Below are 22,320 nucleotides of genomic sequence, written 5' to 3'. Positions count from 1 at the left end.
CATTAGTTTTCTTCAGCTGATAAACCTATCAGCACGGTGTTGGGAAACAGATGAAGGCGTAGTGTTGCTGCCTTTTCTCATTCAACCGACATTACAACTTGATCCACTCTAAGCTGGCTTCAGGATATTTTCATTCCTGTTCTTGGCTTTACAACATTCAGTGCATTTTTTTAAAACGACAGCATTGTTGTAACACAATCACCTGCATTGAAGCCAATTGCTGGAGTGAAAATGACTGTACAAATTATTCATTGTCCTGGAGGCACAAAACCAGTACAGTGACAACAGTAACAGCCATATCACGATTGTCAGCTTTGAGGGATTATAGCAATCTGTAATGTTGCCTGCACTCATGCAAATAGTGTTGTGTGCAATTTGAGCTCAGACATTCTCATTCACTCTTCTTGATTTTCACTATGATAGGTAAGTCCCCATTTGTGCTTATCTACAGTACGTAATGGGGGTTTGCAAACCAAATCAGTTTTAATGTTTATGTCTATGCATGAAGAAAAAAGATCAGGACAACCATTTGCTGCCTGTTACTGCTTGCAATTTGAACTTGACATCAGTATAAATATATGAGAAAGTTAACTGAAAGAAACACCATTTCTATAACAAAGTCAGCCTGTACATTGGAAAGAAGCAGACTTTGTCTTGTTAATGTCATTTGTCTTCAGATGAAGTGCTTGAGGCCCCCGTGGGTGACAAACAGAGGCAACAAATCATTTTGTCTCTTTCAGAAACACAGACCTCAAACTGCACGTTATACCAAGGATGTAAAGTGTCAGATAAAATCCCCCATATGTATGTACAAGATTTTTAAACTACATCTAAATAGCTTTATGTTTAAATTTATTTCATCTACCTACCAGCCTTTAATTTCCTCTCTTTCTGTGTTATGCATCTAAGTGCCCCACACACTCTGTGATAGCTGAGAAAGCCTGTCTCAACCCTCCCAGGAGAGCGCTCAGACGACAACACAGCCATTTGGTGCAGCCGGTCTCTGAATGCAGCACCGGTGTGAGAGCAAAGACAGAAGTGCTGTAATGCGTGTGTCTTAATGGGTGCTTGTTAAACCTTAAGTGTGGCAGCGCATTTGCATCTATGTTATCAGAGGTCTAGTTTCTTGAAAATTTCTTAGTTTCAGGAGAGAAATAATTGGGCTTTCAGGAAAAATGCATCTGCTGTAATGCATCTATCTTGGGATTGTAATGAACCAGCAAATTCCTGTTGGTTAAAAGACACATCTAAATTATGCTTTTACTGAGAACTATGTATTTAACCATTTAGAAATGTATCAGAGTCAAAATCTTTAACTAAGTTTCTGATTACTGAGTACTGATTCACAATGAGAGTAGTGAAAGTGAAGTGTACATTTTCTGATCCAATGTCCCTCTAACTAAAACCTCTCCTAAACTTTCCCATGATTTCTAGTTGCTCAAAAGTACAGCAATTATTCTTCTTACAGTAGGGTTTTAAACCTTTACCAAATTAGTTTCACTTGCCACAATCAAATTACTATCTAACCTTACATAAAGAATAATACAAAATAGAGTGACTAGTCTGTGATTTTGTTATATAATGCAACAGCAGCAAGCATATTTTTACACTGCTTTCTTGATCCTCATTTGAAACTATTTTCTTAGCTAATGTTTTGGTTGGGCTGTTAAAATAGCAAATAATCAATCACCATAACCAGTTCATATTGTTTATTGAGAACAGAAGTCAACATATTGATGCTCACTTCAGGCACTTCTGTTTAGCCCTCCTCTCTGTCTTTGAATATTCGCTCAGAACATCAGCATGCAAATCTGTAAGTGTGCTGAGAGCGTCTTTCAAGTTGTTTCTGTCCCTTTGCATCTGATCTTAGATTCTTACCTGTGAAATCTCAAACCTTTTGGACGTCTTTTTGCAGTTCTAAGATCTTTCACTCCCTAATTAGTGTCAACAGTGACTCTTGCCTCTTATCCTTCCACATGTTCTTTTAAGCCCTCTTCTGCTTGTCACATTGGTGAACCTTTTCATTACAATTTCACACAGGGGGGTCTGTAGAGCCAGTATGTTGAAGAACAAGTCTACCAACTTCAATCCAAACAGGAGGAGCCACATATCGCCATGACACAGCCCAACCTCAATCACAGATCAGATTGGGTGGTCCTATCAGGGCCTACACCCCCTCTACCTGTCCAAACAGCCTCAACATCCCTGAACGGTGAATGATTACTGTTAGCAGGGCCTGATTGATGGCTTCACAAAGCGGAGGCAAAGCAAACAGGTCTGGAGGGGTGATGAGGACAGTCAGTTCCCCTTAGTACAGGTCTGATGTCTAAGCAAGCATCTATGTATGACAGGATTACGAAAGGCCTTTTGCATCAAGTGTACTTTAATTAATGATTTTCAGTTGCAAAATCGCAATGCATTATACAAAGTACAGCAGTACATCTTGATTTGATCTCATGTAACTGTCTTTATGTCGATTTCATTCACACAGAAAATACAAATCCCAATAAACTGTAAAGCCGAAGCTGCATCCATTATATTATGCATGAGTATCTGTCATGAAGTTCAAATCTGGACTGCCATGATTGCACTATGATTAGATTTAGATGTGGGATTACTCTTCATCTGTGCACATGTTAGGACACTGAACGATTTATAGTATTGCATTTATTTAACAGGATGCTTGTATCACATAGAAACCTTAAAATGACACATCTGGTCTGACCTTGTGTTGAAAGCGTAATGGAAATGTCGGTCTTAGTGCAGACCTTTGGTCCAGACAGAAAGAACTCAACAACTATTGCAATGAAATTTTGTACAGATTTCCATGGTGCCCAGAGGATGGATCCTAATGCCTTTGGTAATCCTCTGACTTTTCCTGTAGCGCCAACATGAGGTTCATATTTGTGGTTTTGAGTGAAATATCTCAACATCTATTGGATGGATTGCCATGAAATTTTGCACAAACATTCACATCTCCCTCAGGATACATTTGAATAACTCTGGTGATCCAATTACTTTTCATCCAGCACCATCATCAGGTCAAAATTTCAATTTGCCCATAATAACCAAATATGTGTAAAAGAAATGACTTTGTGTTTAGTGCTAATTAGCAAATATTAGCATGCTAACACATTAAAACTAAGATGGTGAGCATGGTCAACATTACGATCATACATCAACATGTTAACATTGTCATTGTGGGCATGTTAGTATGTTGAAGTTAGCCTTTCTCAAAACATTGCTGTGCAAGTACAGCCTTACAGAGCTGCTGGCTGTAGATTCTTTTAGTCTTGTTAACAGTTAGTAGGAGTTATTCTGAAAATAAGGCTGGAAATAAGACTGAAAAGTTTACTTTCTTTGAGGTAGGAGGTTTTTATTTCATAAGATAACATTAGACATTTATTTTCTGATATTGATGTAATGCTAATTGTTGCTATATTGAACCAATGTACTCAGATGTACTGATTCTTGCTGTACATAGCTAAATCTGAACATACTGTATGTGTGCATTCTATGATTTTCTCTCTCAGGCTCTATATTTTTCCCACGTGACCTGTATACATTGTCTTGGGGTTTACATAAGGGTCACATCACATGTGATCTTTCTCGCAGCCTTTACTTTAAAGGATTTGTTCGATTCTGTTCAGCTATGCCATTAGGTTTCTCTGACCATTGATCAAAACATTATGATCATTGTGTGTGCTTAGCCAGCTAATGGGGCTCATGATCCAGGAACACAAAGATCATCAGTTGTCTGTACAATGCTTGGATCACCTCCAACAAGCTAAGACTCCCAGTGCCTTGAATGTCTTTCCTTTGACGTGAACACCTTCATAGAGCATCAAACTGTATCTGGAGTGGAGTGGAGGGAGAGAGGAGATTGTGTTACAGAGGCAGAAAACGCACCCACCTTTATGTTGCATTTGTGTCAGGCCTGGCTGGCGTGCGTGCCACCTCTGCAGCTGTTTAGGCATAAATCAAATAAGGAAACTTGATGAGGCCCTCTAGCAGACAGTGTGTGGGCATATTTGACTAATCAGTGACCACGAATGCCCTCAAACTGGACTGTCCAAGGTTGTTAACAATGCAATCAATGGAAAGCTACATTGTTTACTTTCATAAATCTAATTACATGTTATTTCTCTTTACATGTCTTACACACAGAATCAAGTGTCAACATGAAACATGTCAATAGTTTAATGCGTGTGAGAATATTTCCTAGACCTGATACTACAATGTGTATAATGACTAGAGTATAATGATGTGGGTTGCTCTAAGAGCTTGTTTTGTGTTACACTGCGTTCTCCTGAAATCCTAGAAGGTGTTTGATCTGCTGTTCTGCATGTGGCCCGGACCATTATATGTCCTTGGCATATCAAATGGTTCAACAATGGCATGTTATCCCTCTGGCCTCGACTTCCATCTGAATATCATCTGTCAGGCAGTACAAGAGGAGACCTGCTCCAACAGAAAACGCCCATAGCATCTGAAATTACACAGCAATTTATATGTCATCTGTAATCGTTCTGCATCTACTCTGTATCTTGTGACAGCCATTAATTATCAGTACTTTTTGTCTCTCTCCTCCTCTGCTACCTGGATTCTCTGGATGTTCAATCACAATACAAGCTTTGATATTGGAGACAGTGCCGATAAAGGTGGAGTGCATTATACTATAGGTGCTGATTTGATTTCAGTGCGTCTTACTGAAAAGTGAAAAAGGCAGTTATCTGACCCGCTTTGAGGAGTTGGGTAATAAGGTATGTGATGGATATAGTAGCTGTGTAGTTAAATGAATTATTCCCTTAAATTGAGCCACTGCAAGCTGTTAATACAATGGCTCATACAATTTTCCCCCAATTTTTTGGCCCTAAAGGAAACAGATAATTTTCAGGTCAAATAAAAGAGCAACACAGGATTAAGTTTCTGTGGCTCTGTGCATCGGGTGCCAAACACAACAATGTAAGGCCAAAGAAGCGTCACCACATGCATGCACCTAGAACAGGGACTATATGGGTCATGGACACAGGAAACATGTAAAGCCCTGCCTCCATACATTAATCAAAGAACAGACTCATTTAACATTTTATAAACAGTAGGGAATGTTGTAAACGCTCCACTCAACAGAAAACATATGACCACATGACTTGGTCGTATGTTTACCAAGCTGCTTGTACTTAATGACTATACGTAAATCTGCATCAGTGTTAGGTTTTTCCCTTAAATTAAAGGTAAATTAGGTATATTCGTAATATAATTATTTACACAGTTTTAGTCTTGTTCTAGGTCTAATCACCAAAAATCTCCAGATGATGTTTTGTAGTTTCTGTCACGTTTGTTTGGATCACATTTCCATAGGTTATGTTATTGGTTGTAATAGGCTTACTAAGGGTTTTTTCAGGACTTTTCTGTCCACAAAATAAAATTCCTCATCTGTGTGTGAGCTAAGCTTGGGTGTACTATAAGGAGGCAAGGAAGATAAGCTGTGGACAGCATTTATAATCTCCCTGTAAAGGAAAAATACATGATCATGTACCTTACAGTTTAATGTGAAACAACACCCTACCTTGGTGCACATTAGTTATACATTAATGTGGATATATATGTTTGAAGTTCAAGTGTATTAATTATTTACCTCATTGCTTTCACTTTAAACACCATCCAAAAGTGGATGGGGTCAATGCCATAAAGTTGCTCGTGGCAGAAAACATCTGACAGTCTTAATCACAGAACACTCATCTTACCCAATGCAAGGTAACCATCCATCACTGGGATAGAAATAAAAAGACATTTCTCAAAATACACTGCTAGCTTCTGCTCTGTCTACTTATAGTCTTCTTTCTTAGTCCTATTGCTAATTATTTTGTGCTTGGTCATCTATTTCGCCTATACTCAAAACTTATTTTAATGTCAAATACAAGGCAGACAAATGTTGTAGGCTCTAGAAACCTAGAAATAAAGTCATGTAATCACATGGCCAAAATCCTGCTTTTGAATGTGTGCTTGTGGGCCAGCGAGGAAGCTCACTCCACCGTGGTTCACTGGCCACAATCCCACTTTAACATCAATGCACTACTGACTAGAAGTGACACTGAAAGCATTGTGTTTAACACAGGCTTATGAGAAACATATATTTTGCTATATGAGATGATCTTTACACATTAACATGTTAACAGTTCAAAAGTACAAATTTTATCTGTTATAATTCAAGGCAAAAGTAACCACAGCAGAGACCTCGCTGTGAACAGTTTTCATTGGGACTTTTTCTTCAGTAGAAAGTAGTTCCAAAGAAAACTGTTCACAGTGTGGTCTGTGGTTTATGCTGAGTAACTAGCGCATTGTTTCTGGAAAGACACACTGCTATTGAGTTTTTCAAATGTAATTTTTCAATGGTTTAAGCACCATAAATGAAATTCCATTCAAGTCTATTATATTGGGGTGGCAGCAGAAATTAGATATTTCGAAACCTGGGTGAAAAAGAAACATACAAATCTGTAGGGTTAGATTTGAAATATGTAATTTTGACATTCAAATGACTCACCTCTTTATGTTTTTTACATTTGCCTGCAAAAACAAAAAGGAAAAAAAGCTGCTTGAGTCTCTTTGTCCCACTGCTTTAACCTGAGGCTTATGAGAAACATTTCAACAAAGAAAAGATAATTGGATAAATCAGGCTGGATTTCTCTCTGCTGCTTTGGATAATCCTCAGGTCTGTAAAATGCCGTTTTGTCAAGGGATTCATTTCGTTGAAGCAATAGCTTGAGACACATATAATCAGAACACAGGAATTATGAGCAATTAGAACTATCTCTAATCCTGTTCAATAGACTGTCCATGGAGCTTCCCAAGGATGCTGAGGCCTGAGCCTGCGAGAATTCACATGGCCTGTCAGTGAACTTTAAGCATGTCCGACACACATCAACCTCTGACCTGTACCGAAACAAAAGAAACAAAAAAGATACATGATTATTTCCTATAAAGTTTTACTGACTGATAACAAATGTCCCAGGTTGTTAATGAGGCAAACATGTCAAGTATCTGAATTCCATATAAATAAGTCATGTATTGTCTGAAACTGTGAACAGAGTTTCCATGTATATAATTTCTCTAAACCTGTTTTTTCAATTTCCTTTTTCATATCCTTTATCTTCCTATCAAGATCAAGAATGAAGCGCCAAAATTGTATTGCTGTACCGCTGTACACTTGCTTAACATTTCTGATTTCACTGTAGACTACAGGCTTAATCTCCTGCATACTTCAAATCACCACATCTGTCCAATCTCGGCTCAACATCTGACATCATGCAGCTGTTGCCATGGGGAGCCGAATGAGCTTTGCCTGCACTGTACCATAGTCACAGTTTACACATGCTAACATCGTAACCTGTCTTCCTACATACAAACATGCACACACACGCAAGCACACAAAACATTAATCAAATTACAAAACATCATTACTGTGGTCTGCGTCTGAGAGGCTGAAATCTAACATTGCTAGCATATAAACACACAACCAGCTAGACAGGCTGCACTTACACAAGCCAATTTTTTTTCTTTCAAATTAAATTGATCTAAGTCCCAAATAAGCACCATTATAAGTGAGGTGTTAATAAAAAATAATGAATAAGCTGTCCAGTCTACATGCTTCACAGTAGTTAATTACAAAAAATAGTTCTGACAACACATGGAATCTATCACTTCACTTCAAGAAAAAGTTGTATCTCATTTGAGTAATTGCATATACTGGTTTATTTTGTACTGGAGCAACAAACTGAAGCATTAATCACATAACTCACACTGGCCAAGCATGTGCAGAAAGAGTCAAGATATTCTGTCTAAACTACGTGATCAGAGAGAGCATTTACATGATACATACATTTTACGAAAATTCATGGATTATAAAAAGTTATAAAAGCTTTAAAACTGAATATAAAAAGCTTGTATAACCCTTTTCAAACAAGTAAATTATGTATTAGTATTTGCCGCACAACCTAACAAGCCCCTTTTTAATAACGTAAAAGCACTGAATCTATGGAAGAACATGCACCTCCATGTCAGAAATCAATCTTAGCAGAACCTATGGCAGTTTGATAAGCCCCCGGAGTCTACAGCTCCTCTCAGGTCCCTGCATCAGACAGGGGCCTCATCTGGACCACATCTGGACCTCATCAGGTTTCCAGCCAGCAGAGGGGGGGGTGAAACAGCCTCACACAGAGCACAAGGGTGCTCTGCAGAGGAAATTAAGGAAACAACAGTGTGACACCTGGGTGAGCCAGCATTACCTTAGGTCTCACTTCATTTTCTATTTAAGTTTGTCCAGATGAGTGCAGACTCATCTTAAAAATCAAAGACTTAGCTGTGAAATAAAAGCAGGGTGGACATTAATAAAAGAGGGATCTAGAGTATATGTGATGAGATAGAACTGACTTTAATTCAGTGCTGGTCTTCTTTGTATTTAATGAATTTAGACTCCAAAAGACTGATTCAGACCAGCCTCTATCATTTGACATCAATAAATATCCATTTTGACAAATTCCACAGCTTCTTTGAGTTAGTTTCAGGTCATATAATACTTCCCGTATTTCAGAGTGAGAGTCTGGTCTCCAGAGTAAGGTAAACCAGTACAAGATGATGGAGGGAGGGCATCATGATTACTGAGTATACTTAATACATATAGGACAGCTATTTTATTCTTTCATGTAGTGATATCATCCGTGCCACATTGCAAATGGTCTTTGCATCCAGTGACCGCTAATCCAAAAATTGCATCGTGAAACCATGATCAGAGACTGCTGGTACATTACCTTACAGAGATGTCCCATAAACACTGCCACTCATTCAGTAGATGAGGTTAGGCTATGTTATAGCCACAGCTAAAGCCTCATTTCCACTGCATGGTATGGTTCGGCTCAGCTCGACTCGACTCACTTTTGGTTCCAGGTATTTTTCCTCAATGTAGGCGGGATTCTAAGCTGATCATTGTAGTAATGCCGTGTGAAACTGCCGTGACATCATCTTCAATGCAACACGCTTGCTTGATCCTTTCATCTGCAACCAAACAAAGGAACGTCTGCACTTCATCAATTGACCACAGTGTGGTTTTGCGGACCGCCATTCTTTAAAATCTGGGTCAAGTGAATAAAAAAATTGGCGTCGCATTGGGTTGTGCAGGATGTCCCGTGTCGCGCAAGTGGCGATTCTCTGACCAATCAGTGGTCTGCAGTGTTTTAACTCTGCCTTTTAGTATCGGCTCAGCTTGCTTGAGACCTTGAAGGAAAAAAAAGTACCAGTACTATCCACAACTTTTGCCAATGGAAAACCAAAAAAGAATGGTTCCAAGGCAGTCGAGTCGAGCCGTACCATACCTTACCATGCAGTGGAAATGAGGGATAAGTTCTCCTACTGGAGAGATGGGTCCTCATTCAGTTAGTTCCCTGATTTCATGTTATCAAATAAAAGTTTAAGATTGAAACTGAAGACATTTTCTTCCAGACAGGAGGCAGTTTTATTTGAAAGGAAGGCACTTAACTTCCTGTAGTATTTAGCAAACATTTCTCTGCTCAGCGGGACTCTTGTCTGCCACTTGGCTGTGTCCAAGCTGTTCCTGTTTAGCACGTTGACAGTATATTTGACACAAGTCTTGCTCCAACTTCCTCTCAGCCATAACAGACCCGAGGGCAGAGCAGGAGGCAGCAGTACATTTTGAAGGTTAACTCCACTAATGAAGCCAGGCTGGCCAGCAGGACCCCTTGGGTTTTTGTGGCAAAGTCATCCACATGCCACTCTGCAGGAAAGCAGGACTAAGAGGGTCTTCATGCTTGTCACCAAGTCCCTGCAGGCAGCACTACGGACAGCCCCGGAGCAAAACCACTGTTAATGAGAAATGAGCCCACTCAGTTATTACTTCCTTGAGACTGATGCTGATCAAAATTCAACAGGGGTAATTTCCACTCGCACTTTTGAACCAAAAGAGAGAAGAGTTCCAGTTTACAGACAGTAAATGGATTCAAATGAACGCCTTAGCTTAAGTTTTCCACTTTTGTTTCCAGTTAAGTACCTTTAAGCCCAGAAATATCTGATTCCACACTGTCTGACTTGACTTCATTGAAACCATAATGAGAAAGTCTAACCCAAGACTCCATGTTTTTTATGGCTGTGCCATTCCATCAAATGGAAATACTATAGTTGTCTTGAAAAAAAAAAAGAGTATCTTTGGATCTTTTGGATATCCACTACAATTTAAAATACAAATCTGTAGGTTTGAACAATATTTGGTTGCACAGCTTGAGTTTGCAATGACTGACTGACCGGCATTCTGCTGTTAATCAAACAAACAGAAGAGATTTAAATGTGACCAATTTGTATTTAGGCAAGCCATATAAATCAACAATTTTATTACCATCTTAAACTTGTTATCAAGGATGCAGATAATCACATCTGAGTTGAGAAACACATGCCTCATCGACCTCAGAGTTGAGTGTTTTATATCACTTTCTGGTCTGTTAGCATGCACTGCAAAAAAGTGAGGGAATGTGAGGGATGTATGAACTGGAGTCAAAGGGTTAGAGCAGGAGTGGTTTTACTCCCAAAACTGGCCTCATTTAGGTAAGGCTAATGTGGTGTGACTGGAAGTTTATTGTGATGAGGTGTTCCAGGACAAGAGTTAATACTGATTCAGCAACAGGACAAAGAGCTAATTGATAACAGAATATGATTATAAGAAGTTGATGCAAGATTTGTAGCAACACTATGAAGTTATGATGATGATCATACCCAGTACTCTCATGAATTTTAACATACATGGTATTGCATAACATGCGGTCAGATGACTGGTTGAGTGTAATGATTCTCTGTCATTTACAGATGCTACGTGGACAGATGGTAATGAGGTGTCTGTCCAGAGTCTGAGATGTGCTGGAACTTTCCCTCCGCTGGGATATCGCTCCCCTTTGGTCCTTTCCTGTTATGATTTCACCCTGAAACAAACACCCATTTTGTTCTTTGCATGCGTGTGGAGATGGAGAGTGAGGCTTTTCTGAGTGACTGATTTGTGTTCACATCTGGAAGTACACTCGCTGATGAGGAGCTCATGGCTTATACATGTACAGCTGTCTACTTAAAACACTTCCTTTACGAGAAATGTGCGCTTTAAATGTCTGCACAGGGAGGCAGGTGTGTACTTGTGTGTGTATATTCTCTAATGTTTGCAATGTCTGTGCATCTGTAGGCATGTGCACGATCATGCTTGTTTACCTGTGTATATACTGTGTGAGAGGCAGAAAGTGCATTGATGAGAGAGAAGAGAGGAATGTACTGTACTGTATATGTTGGTGGTCTTTTGAGTATTGTTACCAGTTCACATGCAGAAATGAAGGCTTAGCATGAGATTGCATCTTCTGCCTGTTTATCCAACACTGTTTACAATTTATTGATCCATTTCAAACATTTGGATTAGAGTCTGTTTTTGGCCTAACCCAAGATAATTTATGCCCCAAAAGCAAACTTCTGTCACATTGCTTTTAGACCCATGACAAAAGATGAAAGGGACGCTCTGAGGATTTAACCTTAGTTCATGTCTCCGATATAGGAGGTGGGGGTTGGGCTGGGATTTGAAATGGAAACTAATCCAGTGTGAAATGGGCCTTGAGGCCAGTCCATTGGACCTGTCCAAAAGGAAAACATATCACACGCAGAGAAGAATCTGATGTCATCAGGGTCTGGGGGAGAGAAACCTGACATGTTGTTCCCTCAAGTGGCTGTTGACAGCACTTAAATTTATTGTCCCTCATTATTTTTGTTCCATGATGAGGTATCAACAATTTCAATAAGGGAGTCAGAATAACAGCCGCAGCACTCATAAATAATGCAACTGCTTGACTGGATACAGGCTGAATGGAGGCTACAAACCCAAAGTGAGCTCCCAAAGAGACTTTACAGAATCAGCTTAGGGAGGTTAAAAGGCCTGTCAACAATATAAACAACATCCTGAGTGAAGAAAGAGGGGCCCTCTGGTGTTTTAATCTTTTCCCTCTTGCTCTGCTTTTTTGCAGCTTTCGCAGAAATATGTGGTCAATTCCTGTTTCCCTGCTCATTGAAACAAAAAGAGCCGTCTCCTGTTGCTGAATTCTTCTTCTACACCCAGTCCTAATCCTCATCTGAAGTGACTCTCCAAAGAGTTTAAGGCATCTCGGAGGTCACAGGCAGGATTGTTCACGCTGACACTGACACAACAACCAGAGGCCTATTCAGCCTATAGCAGTGTGGTTCAAAAGTAAAGTTGCTAATACACAGTTGGAGGAGAACCACTTGAGATGTTATGTCACATCAGACGAGTTCATTTACAGCCTGTGTACTCATAGAAGTCTTCTAAAAAGAAAAACATGTCTGTCACATACATATTGTCTCTGTTATTAATTTAAGGACTTCTTTGTATGTAAAGATAGGCATTGCTGGTGTTTTGCACATCTGGATTTATTCCAGGAAGAAGCTATTTATTGCTCCTCTGTTTCCACTTCATGCTGAGTTCTTCCTCCCTGGTCCATCTCTCCGAGCTCACAACTTTCAGTCAGCCATTAACGTGATCTTCACAGAAGTATGTGATATCGACCTCTAGGTTGCTGTGTTATGATACATTTATGGCAGACTCTGGACCTCTCTCAGAGGCTGCCAGCTCATCAGGTTTCTGATGTAAGATGAGTAGAAAACTCATATCCTACTCGATAAAGTTGAATAATTGATGCTTGTAGCACTCATTACTCTATTCAGGAATCCTGGAACTGCCAACCTTGAGTCGTTTATTGCTGTAATGGCGGTCACGGTTTTTAATGGCTTTGGTTAATTCAACTGCTTGTTTGCACTAGCAACATATTTACTGTACATGTGCAAGGTGATAAAGATAACCTCCATCATTCACTGTTCATGAATAAGAGTTGTCAAATTATTCTGGTGCCATGCAAATCAGCCATACTATCAAGGTGCACAATCACATTAGTACCTCAATCAGTGTAAGTTTATTGTTTGGAACAAATCCAAAATATAAAAATATCACTTAACAAGGTGAGTGTTTTCTGTTGTGACAGACATAATTCAAATACAAGGGATCAGATAACATTAGTGCAACGCTATTGAAAAAATCCATAATACAATGAATAAATTATACAGTATGAATGCATAGATGTAAACAGAGAAATCGGCATCTTATATTAAACCCTAATATATTAAAGTGTGACGTCTACATTGTGTCAAGCGGACACCTTATAGGGGTACTCCAGTTATTTAGATTTGCACATAAGTTGAAGGACTTGTGAAAGACAGATGCAGCAGATGCCACAATATCCTGACTTTTAGTCCCTAGTATGGGTCAAGTGCCAAAAACTCTAGATTCTACGTTTCCCATAATGCAATTTGTTAGCATCTTTCATTACACTCTCCCTTCCTGGTAAATATCTTTCAAAATTTACATCCCCAGTTTGTAACACAGGTCTTAAGAAAAGTAGTCTCCAAGCCCAAGCTGACATGACATCATGAGTGTGGGGGTGATGTGTAAAATGTGTGTAGTGCCGCTTTAAATCTCCATTTCACAGCCACATTCATTTTGGGTGATTGTGTGTAGGCCTGTTAAGCTCACATTTGGAGTGTTTTGGCAGGCAGATGGACAGCTGTCACATATCGGGACATATTAAAGTCGAGGAGGGAGGTTCCCTCCTCACAGTAGCTAAAGGGGACTCCCCTGGTCTCACAGCATCCCTTTAGTTGTGGCAGACTGTCCCCTGAGACCCTCATTAGCAGAGCAGTGATGACTGAGCCTGAGTGAGAGCTGTGTGTAGGAGGTCCACTGGGGGCCCCATGGAGGGTGACCATGCCAGTGGGTTGGTCTGGGCAAGAGGAAGAAGCAGTGGACTTGAAAGAGCAGGGGACACGGTGGGTGCAGAGAATCTCTCCAGCGGCCCTTTTAGTCCAGATCAGGTGTCAGCACCGCATGCCAGAGTTTATATAGCATCGGGCAACAAGTTGTGAGGAAATTTGATCCTCTTAGAGGCAGTGGGTTGGCTTTCCTCACACTCAGGCAGCCCTGTGGCTAGCCACCAAGCCACGGTTTCCCCACTACTTGGAGTGTGCATTACCTCTTCAACAGTACTGATCCATCCCGCCCTCACCTCTTGCCCCCCAGTGTGAAACCTGTCCAGCAGCTCTCAGGTTTCACAGACACCGCTGGTAAAGTCCTCTGACGACAGCCCTGTCGGCGTTGTGTGAAGCAGAAAGAGGATCATCTGACGTGAGCCACTCCCTGGACCTGGTGTGTGTGGAATGCCCTGAAGGAAGAGAGGAGGACATCGCCACTTCTAAGAGGAGGCCACTGCTACTTCTGTCGCTCCACTCATCTCTGTATGTAAAGCAATCTCCACATGTATTATGACAGTGTAGTAGACTCCTTTACTCAGATTGAACTCCTACTTCCTCCCTCTACCACCCATCTAACTCCCTCATATCAATGTCTCTCAGGTCAGAGCAAGCTTGGTTTATCTCCCCAGATGAATGGGGATGATAAAACATATCTGCATTTGTGGTTGGATGAAAATGGCAGGCAAATATAGCAGAAAACACTTGACTCTTGATGCTATGACAATTACTCATCTTTTCCCTGAATGATACTCTCCCTCTAAGTCATTATGGACCAATAACCCACACTGAGGGAGAGACAAGAGGCGTCAATCTGGCACTGGCACAAGAGGTGTCCTGAAGAGTCATATCTCCATGGGCGACTTGGTATAAACAAACAGAAGCACTAACTATGTTTACAGTGGCCTTATAGAGATAAGATAAATGCAAAATAAAACAGATAGATTGCTCTTGTCAGGACACATCAATCATCTAGAAAATAAAAGAGGTAGGATTTAAAATCTCAAAAGTGACGTATGGGAATAAATCAGTTTTACTGGTAATGCTGTATTGAGTTTGATGACTTCTTCATGAAGCTCATTTGTGGCCCAAAGAGGGAAAAGTTCTGAGTCTGGCAAGACACTCTGCCCGATCCACACTCTCAGAGTCTGGTTTTGTTAATAAGTGAGAATTTGCATGATGCTTTGCTATATATAAGCTCATTCTGGATTGCAAGGAATCCTCATCGAAGCATGTCCTGATAGCAGGAGATAGATGAGCTCTGTTTTAAGTGTGAGGATAAGTCTTCTCCACTTTGAGAAATGACCTTTATTCGCTCCTCAGGGGAAAGTTGGAATATGTAAGATAAGGGCATTCCTTGAATTAGACTTGATATAGTGTAGTCTGACATTTCCAAGTCCCATCCTGTTTTATTGGGGTGTATTACGTTATCAGTTGTACCAGGCACCCAAAGACACCCTACTACCGATTTATTTTAACAAGAGGATATGGAAGATGTATTAATGAGGACTATTAATAGTTTTATCTGAAGACAAATGCTTTCACAGATGCCGTATATGCTCTGAAGAGCCTTCTCTGCTCTTGTAAACAATCTTCTCATGTGTGACAGCATCTCTGACAGGAAGCCTGGTAAACACTCTTTAAAGTAATCCAAAATAAATTATCCTCATTTGGAGATATAGTTCGAATGTTGTAAATATTGCTTTAAAAAGGTTTACACATGGAGGTGAGAGTTATTGGTTTATGCAATGTTTGGCTGCTAATGTGGGCCTCTGAATACAGCAGATACTAGAACCTCACAGTCACTGTCCAGGTGATATATTATCCTACCAAAATATTTGTTTCCGCCTCCTGTAGCGACCCTCTCAATGTGTTTACTTTCCATTCACATGGCTTACGTTAGACTGTGCCACCTGAGTGACCAATACAATTCAGGATAACTGTACACTATATTTAAAAACCTTTCTGCGATTTACCAAAGCTTTCACAAACAGAGGAAGATACAGATTGCCTTTAATTCATCTGTCTCCTTTGACTGAAGAAACCAGGAAAGTAATAGTTGTCTTATCAATACAAAATATTTGTTTCAAGATAGTACAAAAGGAATAGTATGACATTTTGGGGATACACTTAGAGTTAGATGAGAATATCAATACCACTTTCATATCAGCCAGTTAGCTTAGCTTAGCATAAAGACTGGAAACGGAGAAACAGCTGGCTTGGCTCTGAATTAAGGTAACAAAATTTGCCTACCAACGCCGAAGTGTAACTTTCTGGAGTCTGGAGTTCCGGTTGCCTGGCAACTTCACGGTGACAACAAGACGGAAGGAAGGAAGTAACTGCACCCAGCCAAGAAATAGTCCAGCACATAACCCCCCCGTAAAACTACAACTTGTTGTTTTTGCATGGCTTAAACAAAGATTTAATGTGTTGTGTTAATTGGTGTCGGTAAGTATATTTTGTTACCTTTGGACAGCCCCAGGCTAGCTGTTTCCCCCTGTTTCCAGCCTTCATGTTAAGCTGAGTTGGCTGGCTGCTGGCTGTAGCTTCATATTTACTGTACAGACATGAGAGTGGTATGGATCTTCTCATCTAATTCTCAGCAAGAAAGCGAAAAAGCGTATTTTTCAAATTGTCAAATTATTCCTTTAAATGATCAGCTGAGAATTATGTGCTGCTAAAGAATCAACAGAAAATTGAAAGGCAGCTACAACCCAAACAATCAACAGTATCAAAGTGAATAAACAGACCAAAATGCATGCAAACAGTTTGGAGAGCTAACCTTGACGAATGATGCAAGAGTTGGTGCTAAGGTGGGTCGTTCGTGTCTGAACAGAGATGATAACCTGTAACCATAGCGTGTCGTCTCCTCTCTGGACGTTACGTCTGTGGCTGGATTCCACCCAACTCACTCGGAGATAAGAAGTCTGAGGAAATCAAAACAAAAATCCATATCAGATCTCCCCCTTCAGTCTGCCAGCTTTGCCAGAATGGCCACGATAAGGCCAGTCCATCATGCCATAAAAAGCAACAACATCACTAAGCTGTCTGTCTGCGGGAGTCTGCTTTCTGCATTCCCAGTTCCTCTTCCAGTTAAGACTCTCAGCAAACAGATGGGAAGGCAGACAGCTTGGGAGCCTGAGAAAGAGAAACATGAACTACGTATGTTCATACATTCGTTTTGTTATCACATTTCAAGCTTCAAGCCTTATACATAAGAGTATCACATAGAACTTAGTTTGAGGTTTCCCTCTCAAACGTAAATATAAAAAATATCAAAAATATCAAATATATATATCAAAAATAATAATAACCATATCAGCATCCCAGTATGAGCAACTCTGTCAGCATGAAAGAGCCTTGCGTGAAATGAAATCTGGGTGCTCCGAATGTTATCCAGGAGATCTAACTCAAATACCCCCATCCCCTCCATGCAACAACAAAGGGATGCTCTGCTGATAATCTGTATTCCGTGCATTGACAGTGAAGGAGGGGGAAGGGGGCAATAAGTGAGTTGAAAGCAGCAGGAGCATCTTTAGCGGCTGTTAGACAATGGGGGGACGTTTGTTTGAAGTGGGAGATAAGAAAGGCAGATCCGAAAGAAAAAATATGAGAGTCCAGCAATAACCATAAAGCAAATAGCGTGCAAAGCAATGGCAAAACAGCAAAGACATGGTCATCATAATACATGGAGGTTGAATCCAGACATTAAATGAGACAAAGCCATAATCAAAATCTAAATACAGTAAGAGCAGCTGGAATAGGGCACTAAAAGCATATACAATGCTTTGTTTACCACTACTGTGAGTGAACTTGGGTCATTGACAAGCATCTAATTTGAGACCTTACACTAAACACACACTAAACACGGGTTATTGGTGTAGTCACTGTGGTTATATTTAGTATATGTTTTCCATGTCATTCAGTGCCACGGGGCTGTGTGGAGAGCTGGAAGGTTGCAGGCACTAATTCTAATTGTCACTCTAAATAAGGACTGATAAGTTCATTTGTGACATGTTTGGGAGACTGGTGACAAAACTAATGGAACATTGAAAGGCTAAGTCACGTTAATTTGTATTCTAACAAACAAGGGGGATTTCAGACTAAACATAGCCCTCACTTATAAACACATGACCATAGACACCACACTTAAAATGAACATTTTGGGAAATATGCTTAGTTGCTTTCTTGCTGAGAGTTAGATGAGAAGAGCGATACCACGCTCATGTCTGCGCAGTAAATATGAAGCTTCAGCCAGCAGCTGATTAGCTTAGCTTAGCATTTAGACTGGAAAAAGGGGGAAACAGCTAGCCTGACTCTGTGCAAAGATAAACAAAAATCCACCATCAGCTGTAAAGCTCACTAATAAACACATCATGTCTTGTTTGTTTGATTCGCAAAAAAAACTAAGTGTAAAAGTGGTTGCCAGGCAACCAGCAGAGACTCCAGGAAGTCAGTGCTACTGGCCAAGAAATAGTCACAGCACATAAGCCCCCGTAAAACCCCAACTTGTGGTTTTTACATTTTGTTTTTTGTACGGATTAAACAAACAAGATGTAATGTGTTCATTTGTGAGCCAGGCTAGCTGCTTCACCCTGTTTCTGGTCTTTATGCTAAGCTAAGCTAACTGGCTGCTTGCTCCAGCTATACATTTACCTTACATATGTGAGAGTGTATTGCTCTCATCTAACTCTCAACATGAAAGCGACTAAGCATATTTCCCAAAATGTTGAACTAGTCCTTTAAAAGTCAAATTAGAAAATTCATTCTGAATTCATAAAACATATTTACATATGATAGGAACAGTTGTTCCCATCTCTGCTGTCCAGAGATGCATGCAAATCACAAGATCCCTTAACATATTACAACTTTTAACATGTAATGTTTTGAGCCAAGTGGATGTGCTCCAAGTGACTTTATAGGTTTCCACAATGTTGTCCAGTTCTCAAGGTCCCCATTAAAGCTGAACAACTGTTGCCAGAGACAAGAAAGAGCCAAGATTAAAAAAAAAAAATCACTTTCTTAATGCTCCAACAAGGAAGGAAGACCTCAGAGAGGAGAAAGCGGTAGAGAGTATTTGAAGAATGGGTGCAGGGTTGTGGGACGTTTCTGTCATCAGAGCAGATACTTTAGTACTTGAAAGTTGTCATGAGAAGATGTAGCTGTTACATTGTGCAGATGCAGAAACAGAAACGTTCACGGGCTTACCGAGAAATATTCTCAGACTTGAGTTTCTATGAAACTTTCCCTATTTCTCTGTTTTGATGAGAAACATTCTGACTTCATTTAAAGGAACTTTTGACATATGGAATCCATATTACTTTCCCCATGGCAGGGGTGCATAGCTCTGACCCTTGTTTAGTATGTTTCCAACTTGCAAGACATTTGTGAAGCTCTTTGTTTTATGCTGTCATTGTACCAATGATTTTGGTAAAACAGTAAAATTTAGCCCATTATCTAAAGAATTACATCCATACTGTAGGATTCCACACCTTCAGTTTATGTTGAATGTTCAAATGCCAATGCAGGAAGTAGTGTGCCCATTATGTAGAGAAACAGGAATTAAGGGTGTAAAGTGGGAGTGGGGTGGTGGATGGTTGTGTAGCGTGTCTTTCAAGAAGTAGATCTGGTTTTCTGTCCCACTATATTTTTTTCTTGGGCTTTACAGCATGGTCCAATATCAACGTTTTTGTCTGGCAATAGGGTCCAGCCCTAAAATCACATCAAAATTCTCACATTTAATAAGGATACTATACTAAGTTTTTATGAAACTTTTGCATGACATTTTCATCACTTTCATCACCACTTTCATCAGTTTTGAAACTTTAGATACAGTGAACAAATATTGGACTCATTACAACATAACATGTACTGTATATCTCAACTTGAAACGGGCAGGTAAAAAAACAAACAAAATTTTATTCAATGGTTATTTATTATATTACATTATCTTTTTTTTCATTCTTAGGTGAAGAAGAAAGAAAATATGAAGACAAAACGACAGTGGTGATCCCTTCTCAAGGTTTGTAAAATGTTACGAAGATGTGGAAATATTTCATCAACATTTAGATATAAATGACCCACCCAGATAGGAAGTAATAAAAGAGGGTGTCCACGATTCCAAATGAGGCTCCACAGTTCTTGGAGCCTGAGAAACATACTCTGATTTATAAAATCCATGTAGAATGTAACTAGATGCAAAATTTAATTAGAGGCAAACCGTTCCCCCCCTGAATAATTATAACATGTCATTTCTGTGTAGAGGTCTCGGCTTACTTACCGCTGCTCTGATTGACAGGCACCTCTGCAGACAGTGAACTGTTAGAGCCAATTCAACACACACACACACTCAGTGAAGAGGGAATGGATACAAAGAAGATATTGTATTGGAAGTATTATTCATTCTTCATAAACATTAAATCAGAACTGTGGTTGCCTTTAAAAACAGATCAAACAAAGTGAAATTTGGGTCATTTAAAATATATGAGTCATTTTATCGCTCCCTCTATGCATTTAAATAAATAAAAGTGCACTTTTTTAGTTACACATAATGTTTTCTCTGAAGTCATTGTGCTGGTGTTGTTTTGTGCCGTGGGTTCTCATTCAGTTTAACAAATGGAAGCTAAGACAATTGTGGCACTCGGTTAGTCTTGGCATAGTTTTGCGGCCGCACAGGCTGTATATAATACCACATGATATGATGTCAAAACACCCAGCCATAAAATGGTCGACCACCAGTTTAGTCAGTATTTGTTGGACGTATAAATTCTGGGCACCATATAAAAGCTTGGTGAAACATATAAAAAAGACCAAGGCTGACAATGATGTTGGAGCCGAAATTGACAGCCAAATTTCAATTTAATTGTTAAACTGGAGTTGTTTTCTTTCACAGGGAAATGTTCATCTTTCATTGTGAAATGGCACTTGTTCGTCCTGGCACACACAAAAGCAACAAAATGAGCCATGCATGTGGCTGTGTGTCTGTTATGTGGATCATTCTCTCACTCTGTGTCTTTGCATTGCATGCCTGGCACTCTAACTATCTGTCTGCTTTGGCTGTGGCCCGGCTGTTGTTTCTCTCCAGGCTCACGCTCTGGAGATAAGGACAGGAGAGGAATCGAGATAACGCAGAGGCCCAGACATACCCCCCTTAATCCCTGGAGAGCCAACACTGTGATAGCCTCATTCCAACCCTGATTTAGTGACTCTGACACTACATAATTACCCCGTAAGCACAGATAATCACAATCTGTATCAATGAGCAATTAGTGTAGACATGGGCTGAAGGCTCCCCTGGGGATGCCAAGTTGGAAGCTTGCAGGGAAGCTCGAAAAGGATGGTGAGGGAGGACTGATGCTCTTACTGGAGCTCTGAAAAACCTTATGACAAAATGTTGAGCCACTCTGTTTCCTATAAAACCTTGATTCTGTCTTGGATGGACAACACAAAGCTCTATCTTTCATCTGGTATTGAATAACAATAAATGTGAGGTTATTTGGCCCTCACATTAGCTGCAGCATCACCTTGGTCCATCTTTGGATATCTGGAAGCGAAATGTGATCCAATCCTCTGTTTTGAGGATCAAATTAGGCCAGCTGTATACTCCAAACAAAAGTGAATTTGGCAGGTTCTCCAAGGCTAATGAACTGCTGTTGAATATGCTTCTGCAAACAAATGCCTCTCTACTCGCTGAGGCTTGGGGTTTGTTTGTTTAATGGCAGCCATGTCAGCTGGAGTAGCATGCTAGTTCAATGGGGAGCAGAACCCACTCACAAGCCCCTCAAGAAAAGCAGTAAATACTCATAGACACACTTCTGCAAAATGTCAATCACATGATGTTGTTGACTGATTAGACAAATTCAGCTGCCAAGCTTGTGGACGCTGATAAAAGCACAATGTGGTGCTTCTTTTTGGTTGCAAACTTGCAATTTTGCTAGTGTGAAAATGCCAAATTTATTTTTGTTTGGAGTGTCCTACTGTTTAGTCCTGCTTCTGCCAGTTGAAAACCATCTCCAAAATAAGGTCTTTTTAGTGTTTTGATTACTTCAATAGAGGGGTCCGTGTGTTTATCACCTCATAGGGCTGCATTTTTCTTAAATCCCATCTACGTCAATTACTCTCTCTGTCCTGCTGTTAGTACTTTGCACTGTACTGTCTTCTAATTCCTGACCCCTTGCTGTCTCATCAGTGACGTCCTCAGACTCCAAGACCCCTTTACTTGTTGGAGGAACAGACATAACCCAATAAGTTCGTTTACTGCAGTGGTCAGAGGTCAAGCATTTTAACAGACAAGTACACAAACATGATTGGCTTCTGCTCTGGAAACTGAAGATAGCTTTGGATTTGAACACAACATAAAGGTCAGCGGTGAGGTAGTGAAGACCATGTGATTTTCTTGCAAGAGTTAAGAACATTGTT

The 22,320-nt window shown here is 40.1% G+C and overlaps 2 long non-coding RNA genes across 2 annotated transcripts; one reads left to right on the top strand and one right to left on the bottom strand.

The window, feature by feature from the left end:
- Nucleotides 1-7,856: 7,856 nt before the first annotated feature.
- On the bottom strand, nt 7,857-17,306 carry LOC122885426. The gene is made up of 4 exons (XR_006380109.1): nt 17,217-17,306; nt 16,685-17,040; nt 14,160-14,315; nt 7,857-9,873 (listed from the first exon to the last, which is right to left on the bottom strand). It is a non-coding gene; the product is annotated as an uncharacterized LOC122885426 (long non-coding RNA).
- On the top strand, nt 14,259-21,050 carry LOC122885431. The gene is made up of 3 exons (XR_006380112.1): nt 14,259-14,388; nt 19,871-19,924; nt 20,987-21,050. It is a non-coding gene; the product is annotated as an uncharacterized LOC122885431 (long non-coding RNA).
- Nucleotides 21,051-22,320: the final 1,270 nt, after the last annotated feature.

Source organism: Siniperca chuatsi, linkage group LG2, assembly GCF_020085105.1.
Source record: "Siniperca chuatsi isolate FFG_IHB_CAS linkage group LG2, ASM2008510v1, whole genome shotgun sequence".
Lineage (NCBI taxonomy): Eukaryota > Metazoa > Chordata > Actinopteri > Centrarchiformes > Sinipercidae > Siniperca > Siniperca chuatsi.
This window is presented reverse-complemented; position numbering and strand designations above follow the sequence as displayed.